Source organism: Heterodontus francisci, chromosome 49, assembly GCF_036365525.1.
Source record: "Heterodontus francisci isolate sHetFra1 chromosome 49, sHetFra1.hap1, whole genome shotgun sequence".
In the NCBI taxonomy this organism is placed as follows: domain Eukaryota; kingdom Metazoa; phylum Chordata; class Chondrichthyes; order Heterodontiformes; family Heterodontidae; genus Heterodontus; species Heterodontus francisci.
Window position 1 is genome coordinate 15,462,202 of NC_090419.1, and position 9,240 is coordinate 15,471,441.

The window sequence follows — 9,240 nt, forward strand, 5'->3', positions numbered from 1 at the left end:
GCCGCTTGTGGGATCTTACTGTGCGCAAATTGGCCGCCGCGTTTCCATCTCAGTGACCACCCCTTGGGAGAAAGAACTCCCCCCCGCCCCCCCACCGCGCCCCCTCCACCGCCGCCGGCTTGGAAGTGCCTCGGGCTGCCCTGAGGTGTTGAGCTCACGTAGGCCGGCACCTTCCTTTCGAAAACGACAAACCGACTCCAACTCGTGTTTTTTTTTGTTTAAAAGCGAGGTTTTTATTCCCTTCCAGAACTTTCCGGGAAGACACGGGCGCACAAGGGGGGAGGTGAAAGAAGAGAACAGTCCGGCGCTCCCCGGCGGGTGAAGAAGCGGGCGAGCAGGAGAAGGTTAAGGTTGTGGAGGTGGTGCGGGGGTGTTGGGGGGGGGGGGGGGGGAGAGGGGTGGCCCCACCGAGTTCCCTCTCTCGGCCTGGTCGCCATGGGGCGGGGGCTCTGGGCAACGGGCGGGGGGGTGGTGTGGGGGGAGGGGATCGGCCCAGGTAATGGGCCAATTCCGTTGACTGCCTCCTCGGTGGGGCTTTAGACGCCCGTGCGTGGCGGGATTAGGGTGAGGGGGTGCTGCAGGAAAGGCAGAGGGGAGTAAACCCCACATCCCCACCCGGGGAAACACCTCCTGAGCGGTTCGGAGGCTGAAGCAGGAGACGGTTTTCGCCAAGTCGGGTGGCAGGGGTGGCCAAATATCACTAAACTCTGCTTTGGCGCTCGGACTCAGCTCAAATAAGATCAAAAGCAAGTAATAAGCTGGGCCCAGGCCGAGGCTCCAACTGAGGCCCAGGCTCCAACTGAGGCCCAGGCACAGGCCCAGGTCTAGGCTCCAACTGAGGCCTAGGTCCAGGCTCCAAAGCAGGCCCAGGCACAGGCTCAGCCGAGGCCCAAGCTCCAACAGATGCTCAGGTCTAGGCTCAACTGAGGCCCAGGCTCAGCCGCAGGCAGGCCGGGATCCCAGGCCCAGGCTTAGACACAAGACATGGGGTGTCCTGCGATGCGAGGTGGAAAGAATGGGAGGACGTGGTCCGCAGCTTCCTCTCGTCTCCAGCGAGTGCAGGGTGGGGGGGGGGGGTGTCCTGAGGGAGGAAAATGACAGAGAAAAGGTAGAGTTACAACACAGCACTGACCTGGGTCACCACCCCCACCTCACCACCAATTGCTCTATCAGACCCTTCATCAGCCTCAGCCTCCCGCTCAACTCCATCTAGCCTTTCAAGGCACTCAGCCTCTCTGTCACTGTCGGAGGGTCAGTACTGAGGGAGCGTCGCACTGTCGGAGGGTCAGTACTGAGGGAGCGTCGCAGTGTCGGAGAGTCAGTACTGAGGGAGCGTCGCACTGTCGGAGGGTCAGTACTGAGGGAGCGTCGCACTGTCGGAGAGTCAGTACTGAGGGAGCGTCGCATTGTGGGAGGGTCAGTACTGAGGGAGCGTCGCACTGTCGGAGAGTCAGTACTGAGGGAGCGCCGCACTGTCGGAGGGTCAGTACTGAGGGAGCGTCGCATTGTGGGAGGGTCAGTACTGAGGGAGCGTCACACTGTCGGAGGGTCAGTACTGAGGGAGCGTCGCATTGTGGGAGGGTCAGTACTGAGGGAGCGTCGCACTGTGGGAGGGTCAGTACTGAGGGAACGCCGCACTGTCTGAGGGGCAGTACTGAGGGAGCGCCGCACTGTCGGAGGGTCAGTACTGAGGGAGCGCCGCACTGATCGGAGGGTCAGTACTGAGGGAGCGTCGCATTGTGGGAGGGTCAGTACTGAGGGAGCGTCACACTGTCGGAGGGTCAGTACAGAGGGAGCGTCGCACTGTCGGAGGGTCAGTACTGAGGGAGCGCCGCACTGCCGTAGGGTCAGTACTGAGGGAGCGTCGCACTGTGGGAGGGTCAGTACTGAGGGAACGCCGCACTGATCGGAGGGTCAGTACTGAGGGAGCGCCGCACTGTCGGAGGGTCAGTACTGAGGGAGCGTCGCATTGTGGGAGGGTCAGTACTGAGGGAGCGTCACACTGTCGGAGGGTCAGTACTGAGGGAGCGTCGCATTGTGGGAGGGTCAGTACTGAGGGAGCGTCGCACTGATCGGAGGGTCAGTACTGAGGGAGCGTCGCACTGTGGGAGGGTCAGTACTGAGGGAACGCCGCACTGATCGGAGGGTCAGTACTGAGGGAGCGCCGCACTGTCGGAGGGTCAGTACTGAGGGAGTGCCGCACTGTCGGAGGGTCAGTACTGAGGGAGTGTCACACTATCAGTCATTGCAATTCCTTCAGAAAAAACCAGAAAACAACCTCCAGGACATAGACACACCCAGCGAGTGTGCTAAATTATAACTGGAACTGGAAGCCAGAATGATGGGTTGAGGACCAGGATTTTGCCACTCTCCCAATTCTGGGACTTGACTTTCAGTGCTGCTGAGGCCTATTGGCCTCCTCCCTCTCTCTCTCTCTATCTCTCGCTCTCTCCCTCTGCCTCATCTGGCCTCTGGGCAGCTTCAAACAACTTGCTAGTGGGACCCAACCCAAAAGTTTAACATGGCTTGGCATCAATTCCACCTCCCGCCTGGAGACAGCTCCAGAACATTTTCTATTCAGACCATATGTAACCTCTGCTTTCTGTATCTCCTTGGGGCCCAGGGACAGCTTAATTTCTGGCGTCCTGAGACATCTCCCGCCCCCGCCCCCCCCCCCCTCCCCCCACCCCACCACCAAAAAAACTATCCCTGAGATTGGGGCTCCGGCAGGGTAGAGGGAGCTTTACTCTGTGCCTCACCCCGTGCTGTACCTGTCCTCAGAGTGTTTGACGGTGTTATGAGTGTTTTCGTTTTGTTACATTTTGAGAACTTGTGTTTTAAAACTGAAAACAGATGCTGGAACTCTGGGTGTTTCATTTTTTGGAAAAGGAGGTCTCCAGTTTGTTTGGACTCAGTCTGAACTCTAAACAGTTACTGTAAGCCATCTGTTTTCAAATAAAAACCCAGCAGGGGCTGTTTTTGACTTGGAGAGTTGTTTACAAAGGAGTGACAGGCCAAGATTTCTCAACATCAAGAGACTTGACTTCCGGAAAGACTTTGTTTCAATTTGAACTGTTAACAGAGGCCAGTTGCTTCTTGCCTGCCAGGAGCAGACAGCTCATCTGTCTCTCTTGAAAAGAAACCCTGTATTTCCAATGTGGCAAATTCCCATTTCCTCCTGCGTTTGAAGGACTCCTGCATCTTCGAAGGAAACCCACATCAAATGTGTGCGAACTGAAACCTTTGTTGCTGCCTTCCTCTGGGAAGACCCATTTGGAGGCTCTGCAGTCGCATCTCTTGGGAAGCCTACCCAAACTGATCATCAACATCACCTGGACAGAACTGTTCTAGGAAGATCCCAGTGGGGCATTTGGGATGCCAAACCAACACAAAGGAAATTGTTTTCTACCTTCTTTTCAGCCTAAGTGTTTTTTTTATAATTATTCCTACTATTGCTTTGTCATGGGGGTAAACTAAAATCCCTGTTATTTTTTCCCAGTTAACCGGTGTGAATGTATGCGTGCGTGAGGGGCTAGGATTAATAAGGAGTTTTAACATTTCAGTTTGATGTATGTTTTACTTCATTACTGGTTAAGACTTGTATTATAATAAACGGACAATTTTGTTGTTTATTGCAGAAACCTGGTAGGTGTGCTTTATTCCGGGGAAAAATAGAGTCTATGTTTGACTGTTTCAGAAAGTGGGAACATCTGTTGATATGCTGTGACCTGTGGAGAGGTGGGACTGAATTAACAGTGCATTCCTCCCACCTCGGTCGTATCAATGGCGGACAGCGTTCCATTCCCTGCTGCTGGACCACCTCAGTTTACTGACCGGAGATAGACGCAGCGAGTTGGGAGGTAGGAATGAAAACGGGATTACCTTGTTCATTGCAGGGTGAGGTGTTCGGTAAAATACCAGTAGTAAAACAGGCCGAAGAGGAAAATCACTCCCATCATTATGCTCCTGGATCTACAGCTGCTGTTCTGCAAAACAGAATGATAACATTGATGCAGCTGGCCGCGCTTTGCCCGAGCGCGCGCTGATTCCCGTTGGCCGGCTGCCCGAGTGCTCGGGCCATCCGCTCCGTGCTAGCGTTTCTGTGGGCGTGGGGGGGGGGGGGGGGGGGGGGGGGAAGGGCTGCGCTCGACAGCGGGGAAAGCAAGCGAGAAAGGACAAGGCCCAGCTCAGCCCTGCACCGCCCTGCCGTTGCTAGGATACGAGCGTCAAGGCTTTCCGCCGGGGTGTAGGCCCGAGGTAAAAGCCTGCGGGGCGCGAGCGCCGGAGACCGTCAGGCACCCCCCCCCCCCCCCCCCCCCCCCTCTCCGGAGGGATTGAGGCCCAGCTCGGGCCTTCAGCCCTCGGCCGCCAATGGCCGTTTGCGAGCTGGGCCCGAGCGGTCTGGAGGAGCCTCAGGGCTGGGGACAGGGGCCTGCAAGGCTGATTCCGCAAGCAGTTCTCCGCAACCCTGGCGCCTCCCTCTCTCCTGGGCACACTCGTCCCTTTTCGCTGAATCCTCACAGAGTGGAACAACAGGACGGAGGTGCAGTAAATCACTCCAGGAACAGCCTCCACATCCTGTTCGCTCAGCCAGGTCAAGCTATACACCCATTTCCCTTTCCCCATCCTGGTTTCCTGCTTTACTGCTCTCTGGAAAACACCGGACTACGCGTTTTCACAAACATTCCACTCCCCCCCTCCCCTCCTCCGCCCCAGCACCAACTCTCGGGAACTCCACAATGCAGCAAAGTGTTTGATGAGGAACAGCATAGAGGGAGCTTTACTCTGTATCTAACCTCCGTGCTGTACCTGTCCTGGGAGTGTTTGATGGGGGACATTGTAGAGGGAGCTTTACTCTGTATCTAACCCCCGTGCTGTACCTGTCCTGGGAGTGTTTGATGGGGGACATTGTAGAGGGAGCTTTACTCTGTATCTAACCCCCGTGCTGTACCTGTCCTGGGAGTGTTTGATGGGGGATAGTGTAGAGGGAGCTTTACTCTGTATCTAACCTCCGTGCTGTACCTGCCCTGGGAGTGTTTGATGGGGGACAGTGTAGAGGGAGCTTTACTCTGTATCTAACCCCCGTGCTGTACCTGTCCTGGGAGTGTTTGATGGGGACAGTGTAGAGGGAGCTTTACTCTGTATCTAACCCCCGTGCTGTACCTGTCCTGGGAGTGTTTGATGGGGGACATTGTAGAGGGAGCTTTACTCTGTATCTAACTTCCCCCCCCCCCCCCCCCCCCCCTCGGTGCTGTACCTGTCCTGGGAGTGTTTGATGGAGGACAGTGTAGAGGGAGGCTGAGGAAGGACTGAATGGTAGAGGAGGGCTAAACTCGGACCCTCATTCCTCCCGCCCTTCATCCCTCGGCCTGGCTTGTAAAGGCCTTCATTGGCCTACCCTAGCAACAGGCTGGGAGGGAGCAGTAACTGAAGGCCAGTGGGCCTCCAGGAGATAAGAATTGTCTCCTAGAGCCTTGTCTCGACAGTAAGTGGGAGGAATGAGATTCCAACAGCCATTTCACTTCTCTGCTGTTTATGAAAATGATGCCAAACTATGTGGTGAATTTGGACTGAGCGGCTGGAAAAAGCAACTCTCTGAATTAAGCCCCAGCAAGTCCCTGGAGCCTGTCACTTGTCTTCAAACTTTCTCTTCCTACATTACAAGAGCAACCACACTTCAAACCTCTCTCATTGGCTGTGAGGTGCTCTGGGATGGCCTGAGGTGAGGAAAGGCGCTACTGAAATGCAGAATCTTTTTGCAGCCTCCAATCTCTCTCTGTCATACCTCTCTCTCTCCATCTCTCTTTGTATCTCTATCCCTCTATCACTCTCTCTCTTTCTCGCTGTCTCTCTCTTTGTATCTCTATACCTCTCTATCGCTCTCTCTCTTTCTCGCTGTCTCTCTCTCTCTCTCTCTCTTTATCTCTCTCTCTGTCTCTCTCCCTTTCTCTCTCTCTCTCTCTCCATGTCTCTCTCGCTGTCTCTCCCCTTCTTTTTCTGTCTCTCTCTCTCTCTCTCTATCTCTCTCTCTGTCTCTCTTTCTCTCTGTTTCCCTCTCTCCGTATCTCTTTCTCTGTCACTCCCTCTCTGTCTCTCCCTTTCCCTCTCCGTCTATCTTTCTCTCTGTCTCTCTCTCCATGTCTCCCTCTGCTACTCCCTCTCTGTCCCTCCCTTTCCCTCTCCATCTCTCTCTCTCTCTGTCTCTCCCCTGCTCTTTCAGTCTCTTTCGCTGTCTCTATCTCTCCCTTTGCCTCTCTCTCTCTGAACCCCTCTCTCTCTCTGTTTCTCTCTCTCTCTGTTTTTCTGTCTCTCTCTCTCTGTGTTTCTCTTTGTTGCTTTCTCTCTGTCTCTCCCTTTCTCTGTTTGTCTCTCTCCGTCTTTCTCTGTCTCTATCTGTGTCTGAATGGGATCAATTCTCTTCTGGCACCTCTGTGTCCTCACTGCTTTGAAATCATTGTCCCTGTCTCCAACTCTACCTCACACCTTCCCAAACACCTTGTGGCTGTGGGACTCCTTTCCTCCCTCATCCTCCCTGCCTCGACCGTCCGCCATCTCGTTGCAGACTCCATCAGTGTCCTCAGCATCCGAGCTCCATTTTCCAAGCTGGGTGTTCTTCATATCACCCAGTGCGTGGCACAGGAACAGGAGGAGGCCCATTCAGCCCCTCCTCGAGCCTGTTACACAGTAACAGGAGGAGGCCCATTCAGCCCCTCTCGAGCCTGTTACACAGGAACAGGAGGAGGCCCATTCAGCCCCTCCTCGAGCCTGTTACACAGGAACAGGAGGAGGCCCATTCAGCCCCCTCTCGGGCCTGTTACACAGGAACAGGAGGAGGGCCATTCAGCCCCCTCTCGGGCCTGTTACACAGGAACAGGAGGAGGCCCATTCAGCCCCTCTCGAGCCTGTTACACAGGAACAGGAGGAGGCCCATTCAGCCCCTCTCGAGCCTGTTACACAGGAACAGGAGGAGGCCCATTCAGCCCCTCCAGCCTGTTCTGCCATTCAGTCAGATCCTAGCTGATCTTTTCCAACAGCTGCATCAGTGCCTGGGCCTCATCTATTTACAACCTGTATTGAAGACATCGATGAAGAAACTGAGCAGGCTCGAGGGGCTGAATGGCTTACTCCTGCTCCTATTTCTTATGTCCTAATGTCCAGTGTCCACTGTCCAGTGACCAGCGACCTCCAACCAGTGACCAGTGCCTACTGTCGCATGTCCAGTGACTGCTGTCTGCTGTCCGCTGTCCAGTGACCTGTGCCCAGTGACTGATACCCAGTGACCAATGCCTCCTGTCTGGTGTCCAGTGTCCATGGTCTACTATCTGGTGACCCATGTCCAGTGACTGGTATTTACTGTCCTGTGATCACTGTCCAGTGTCTAAAGTCCATTGCTCAGTATACAGTGATAGTGTCCAAAGTCCAGTGTTCAGTGTTCACTGTGCAATGACCAATGCCTAATGTCTACTGTCTGGTGTCCAGTGTCTCAAGTCCAGTGTCTAAAGTCCAGTGCCTATCGTCCGGTGTCTAATGTCCAGTGCCTACCATCCAGTGTCTAATGTCCAGTTTACCAATGTCCAGTGCCTACTGTCCAGTGTCCAGTGCCTAGTGTCCAGTGTCTAATGTCCAGTTACCAATGTCCAGTGCCTACCATCCAGTGTCTAATGTCCAGTTACCAATGTCCAGTGCCTACTGTCCAGTGTCTAATGTCCAGTTACCAATGTCCAGTGCCTACTGTCCAGTGTCTAATGTCCAGTTACCAATGTCCAGTGCCTACTGTCCAGTGTCCAGTGCCTAGTGTCCAGTGTCTAATGTCCAGTTACCAATGTCCAGTGCCTACTGTCCAGTGTCTAATGTCCAGTTACCAATGTCCAGTGCCTACTGTCCAGTGTCCAGTGCCTAGTGTCCAGTGTCTAATGTCCAGTTACCAATGTCCAGTGCCTACTGTCCAGTGTCCAGTGCCTACTGTCCAATGCCCAATGTCCAGTACCTACTGACCAGTGTCCAGTGTCTAATGTCCAGTGTCCAGTTACCAATGTCCAGTGCCTACTGTCCAGTGTCCAGTGCCTAGTGTCCAGTGTCTAATGTCCAGTTACCAATGTCCAGTGCCTACTGTCCAGTGTCCAGTGCCTACTGTCCAATGCCCAATGTCCAGTGCCTACTGTCCAGTGTCCAGTGCCTAGTGTCCAGTTACCAATGTCCCATTCCCAGTGGCCAATGCCCAGTGCCTAGTGTCCAATATCTAATGTCCAGTGCCCCATGCCCAGTGTCTCATGTCCAGTGACCAATGTCCAGTTCCCAGTGGCCAATGTCCAGTACCCTGTGCACAGTGCCCAGTGACTGGTTTCGGGGAGGGGGTTTCGAGTGAGTTCCATTGTGTGGTTCAGCCTCAGACAATCCTGCCCGCTGACTGGGTACAGTTGAAAGATGGGATCCAGTGTGAGGAGCAGGGTGGGCAGGCGATTGGGGAGGGGGAGGGCAGGAGGAGGGGAGGGGAAGGGGAGGGGAAGGCAGGGGGAGGGGAGGGGGAACCAGTCTCCATTCCTGAGTTAACAGTTTCTGCTGATGCTGTGGAGGGCGAGGGGAAGATCGTGTTGACCAGGGCGGCTGAACACGTCACAAATCTGTTCCCAGGAATGGGCTGCACAGCCTTGTATAGACTGTGTGAGAATCAGCTTTAATGGCCTCATAAATCTCAGAGAGAGGGAGAGAGACAGAGAGAGCGAGAGAGAGACAGAGAGAGACAGAAAGAGAGAGCGAGACAGAACGAGAGAGACAGAGACAGAGGCAGAGAGAGAGAAACAGAGAGAGAGAGACAGAGAGAGAGAGACAGATAGAGAGAGAGGGACAGAAAGAGAGAGACAGAGAGAGAGAGACAGAGGGAGAGAGACAGACAGACAGAGGGAGAGAGAGGGAGAGAGACAGAGGCAGAGAGACAGAGAGAGTCAGAAAAAGAGACGTACAAAGAGAGAGAGACAGAAAGAGAGAGGGAGGCGGACAGAGAGAGAGACAGAGTGAGGGGGAGAGAGAGAGAAAGTGAGAGTGACAGAGAGAGAGAGAGACAAAGAGAGTCAGATTGAGAGAGTGACAGAGAGAATCAGACAGACAGAGAGTCTGAGAGACACGGACAGACAGACCGACAGCTTGGTGTCTTGTTCCCGGATTGCCCCCTTTTTCATTCCTAAATTAGGGAGTGGTGATAGTTCCTTGGAATGTAGAAGGTAAAATAAGGCGGTAATCCCT

The 9,240-nt window shown here is 54.4% G+C and overlaps 1 long non-coding RNA gene across 1 annotated transcript in view; it reads right to left on the bottom strand.

Moving 5' to 3' along the window:
• Positions 1–221: 221 nt before the first annotated feature.
• The window catches only part of LOC137358422 (uncharacterized), a 136,228-nt gene continuing 127,209 nt past the window's right edge, over positions 222–9,240 (bottom strand). The window contains exons 2-3 of the long non-coding RNA XR_010971214.1: positions 3,883–3,986; positions 222–1,081 (exon numbers count right to left, since the gene is read on the bottom strand). This is a non-coding gene — a long non-coding RNA (uncharacterized lncRNA). The remainder of the gene's footprint in view (positions 1,082–3,882; positions 3,987–9,240) is intronic.